This window comes from Mustela lutreola, chromosome 13 (assembly GCF_030435805.1).
Source record: "Mustela lutreola isolate mMusLut2 chromosome 13, mMusLut2.pri, whole genome shotgun sequence".
Taxonomy (NCBI): Eukaryota; Metazoa; Chordata; class Mammalia; order Carnivora; family Mustelidae; genus Mustela; species Mustela lutreola.
Window position 1 is genome coordinate 71,664,280 of NC_081302.1, and position 4,437 is coordinate 71,668,716.

The 4,437-nt window shown below is 41.3% G+C and overlaps 1 pseudogene; it reads right to left on the bottom strand.

Moving 5' to 3' along the window:
- Window positions 1-1,048: 1,048 nt before the first annotated feature.
- On the bottom strand, window positions 1,049-1,589 carry LOC131814072 (ADP-ribosylation factor-like protein 1; annotated as a pseudogene).
- Between the last annotated feature and the right edge of the window lie 2,848 nt (window positions 1,590-4,437).

Below are 4,437 nucleotides of genomic sequence, written 5' to 3' on the forward strand. Positions count from 1 at the left end.
CTTCAGCTGCAAAAGCCTCGCTCAGAAAGCTGGACAAAGGAGCCACCATGGTTCTCCTCCTTCCATTACCTACCACTGGGAGAACCAAGCTGGGGACAACTTTCCATACTCATCCAGCAAGGGACCCCTTACAGTGCTCTAGCCTGTCCTCAAAAATAAGAAAAAGCACAGATAACTTACCATCTGATTAAGGAAGCATCGGGCTCCCTGCTCCCTCCTCCACATCGGGAGCCTGCTTCTCCCTCTGATGCTGCTGTTCCCCTGCCTATGTGGGCATTCTCTCTCTAACAAATAAATAAATAAAATCTTTTTAAAAAAATACCAGCAACTATGGATTAACATGATATGGATTGTGAGAGAAGAGAGAGGAATGAAAAGTACGGGGTGATAAAAGAATGGGATGGGTTTGTTCAGGACACTTTTCTTGTTGGAAGCCAGTCCATTGTTAAGGCAGCCCTAGGTAACTACTAGAGATACAAGTCATGACTTTCCCCCCAGATCAGGTTATTCTTCTGGCATTTCTATTCCATTATTCTGACCTCTATTCTAAACGTCACCCAAGTTCAGAGTCTTCAAAATACCATAGAACTTAACTGATGACATAAATTGGATCAATAATAAAATAATGAAATTAAACCAAAAGATAAAAGGTAGTGTTTTCTTTTTCTGAGTTAAGATATTTATTAGTGTTTATACAAACAAACTGCACCCACTAATTGAAAAATAGGAGGGCTTTTCCTCAGTAAGAATACAGTCTTTTACAGGACTCTATTTGAATTAGAATTCCATACAAATAGAATATACTTAGCACAAGAAAGCCAGGAAGGATTTTACATTACAGAGAACAGGCATTCAGTTGGTTCAATCATGGTGAGTTATCCTTCCAACCAAATACTTATTTTTATATTTATTGCACATATCGCAGTCAGTTCAGTATATGCCAACAATCACACGGTTTTAGTATTTAGTAGCATGAAGCACGCTTAACTATTTCCAAAGAGATATGTGATGTGGTCTTCATTTCAGAGGGACAGAAGTGACTGAGTTACTATCTGTTCTTTAATGTTCCAACTAACTATTTCATTGCCTCATTGAAGCCAGGGCCTTTGGTGGCTCAAATTTTGAATATTAGCCATTTTCGGTCCTTCAGTGCAGGTAACCCAGGTGCATTTGCCTTGTCTGAGGGAGTCATGGCCTGCTCCATGCCTGCTTATTTGCAAACATCTTCAAAATGGCTTTTCTCAGTTCTTCTTCCTCCAACCTGGCAGCTAACTCTGATTTGGGAATGCCAATTTGCTCTTGGACACGACTGCCTACTACAGAAATGGGTGCCTCTGTGTTTGAAGAATAATACCACAGCATGGCCTGATGTTTGTCTGTCCTCCTTGATCCCAGGCTTGGGATTCAAGGTTCTTGTATATTACAGTCCCAACGTAAAATTCAATAGTAGGGATAGTAGTAACTACTAGTCCAACCTGCAACCTGTACAAAATTATAGTTTTTCCTGTTCTATCCAATCCCAAATCAAAATCTCCATTTGCTGGGTTCCAACCAAACCTGTAAAAAGTACTTGAGAAAAAACCACCCATAATGAACTGACCATCTGCCCTTGCTGGTGGTCAGAGACAGGCTCCGGCTTCGGCAGCAACTCCTGTTGAAGCCTCAGCCCTGCCACCTCTGCTCACTTGGCCTTGGGCTCCTACTCCAGCTACAAAATGACTCCCTTAGAAGTCAGGTCCACCAGCAGCTTCCAAGTGGGACTCCCGGCGGGTGGGGCTGGGGAGATGGGCCACGGTGACTATTCATCAAGATCAGCAACCTCAGAAAAGGTAGTGTTTTAAAATAGGTTTAGAAATAAGGCTGTATAATAAGGCTAGAAATATATACCAGCTGGATTTATACACCACCGAGAAAGACTCAAAATCACTCACTAATTTTCCCAAGACAGTGCAATCAATAGGTGATGGATCGTGTTTTGAACATGAGAGCTTATGCTCTTTCCTCTTTCCCAAAGCACCTGTCATTGTCTGTTTGTTCCATCTTCATTCATTGATCACATATTATTATAAAGCACTGGGGGGTACAGAGGTGTACCTGACATGGCCAATTCAATTTATTTCCATAAACTTTATTGAGTGCTTAAAATGAGTTCTTCTTCTGTATGGAGCAGCCCTGACTTATGGCAATGGCCCAAGACCAGCTCTTATCTCCAAGGGGCTGAGGGGCAGGGGTGGGTCATGGATAAGAGGAGACAGAGAAACAAACAACTATCTAGTACATTGGGTGCCCACTCAGCGGCACAAATGAGACACTTGGGTGACGTGATTCCAAAGGTTCTTTCCAGCAATGATTATTTTATAACTCACTATTATTTGCAACATGTATTAACATCAGCTTTTCTGTGAAATGTTCATGCTATATTAAATAGTATTTCACTTCTGTATGATTTAATTTTTATAAGGTCAAATCTTGTATCCCAAACCAGATTTAAAGTTTCTTAAGATAGAGTCTGTTCTTACCTTTTTTGCTTCCCTAGCAAAAGTCAGAACTCAATAACTATAGATTCACTGATTATGAAAGTCAATTACTTTCAAATAAACAGACATTCATGCTTTCCCCTTTACCTATTTTACCTTCCCCACATGCTAAATATTCGCGATGCAGAGTATTTATGTCTGGAAAGGTTGCTGGTAGGGATGGTCTCCCTTTTTCTCCTTATACTTGCTTTATAAGCTTAAGCCTTTAAAAAAAAAAAGATACTTAATAGCTTGAGGAAATTACATTAGTAAGTGAAAAACAGCAGAATACAAAATAGTATACATAGAATATATTCCAGTTTGAATAGAAAAATGGGAAGAAGAAACACATAATTGGATGTCACCAGCCCACAAACACAAATGCTATCACATAGCATTGATATGCCAAAATTTCTGTTCTTGCTCTCATCTGCACATGCAGAACATAGGACTCCCCTTTAAAAGTTCCTCCATAAGGGACCCCTTCTGGACCTACATGGGCTCATGTTTGACTCTCAGATGCAGACACTAACTGGCACCAACGTGTTCTTCTGCCCCTGTGCCCAAGACACTCCAGGCAGCTGGTGAAGCCACAGGGAAGGCTAATAATGTTGACCAGGAAAATATTAAAACTCGTTCCCACTGTATAGCAAGGATAGAGCATTAAAATCACTTAATTATTTTTCTCTGTTCTCTTTATATTTTGCAAATTTTCTGGATTATTAGTTTTATAATCAGAAAAGAAAATGTTGATTGAAAACACCTGCATCAAGTCTTCAAGCTAGCTAAGGGGTTGCTGTTGCAAACAACCCCAGCAGAAATCAGAAAACAACAAGCAAAAAACCATGCGGTGGGCGCCTGGGTGGTTTGGTGGGTTCGGCCGCTGCCTTCGGCTCAGGTCATGATCTCGGGGTCCTGGGATCGAGGCCCGCATCGGGCTCTCTGCTCAGCAGGGAGCCTGCTTCCCTGCCTCTCTGTCTACTTGTGATCTCTCTCTGTCAAATAATAAATAAAATATTAAAAAAAAAAAAACCATGCGGTGAATGCATTGGTGTTAGAATTGCAGGGTCCATCAACATAAAACCCTGCCGGACATCTCAGACCTGTTCTGGGAGGTACCAGCATCTGCTGGGATCCCACCATTGATTTAGTTCATAAAGTGAAAAGAGCATGCAGAAAAACTGACTCCTGATTGGCATGTTTGCTGATGAGACCCAAGATTCACAAAGGCAAGGAAGTTCATTTCATTAAAAAAAAAAAAAAAATGTAAGCCATTCATGTGCACCAACAGCTTTGGACTTGGCCGAAACCTCACAGGGAAAGCTCCTAGAATTGTCCCCAGCAGCCAAATGAAGACATCTGCTGAACAGAGACAGCTGGCCAGAAATTTAATAAGACACCAGACCATGTTACAAAGAGAATATAGAGTATTGCTATGGAAAATTTAATAGTGTTGTGTGCATTAATGAGCAGGAACTGACTGAAACATCAAAGGCGTAAGAGGGCAATTTGGTTTTTAGAATGATAATAGAATTCATGAAAAAAATGTTCATCCACATTCCCAGCTGAGGTCAGATAAGGCAGTTCTCTACCTTCCTGTTTCAGCTGTTGTAAATAAGCAAGTGCCCTTTTTGTGTTCGAGTTAATGCTACATTTTTTTTTTTTTTGCACTTTCATGCTTTTTGCTGGTGATTTTGTTGTTTAAGACAGCTCCCAAGTGGGGCGCCTGGGTGGCTCAGTGGTTAAGCCGCTGCCTTCGGCTCAGGTCATGATCTCAGGGTCCTGGAATCGGGCCCCGCATCGGGCTCTCTGCTCAGCAGGGAGCCTGCTTCCTCCTCTCTCTCTGCCTGCCTCTCTGCCTGCTTGTGATCTCTCTCTGTCAAATAAATAAATAAAATCTTTAAAAAAAAAAAAAAAAAGA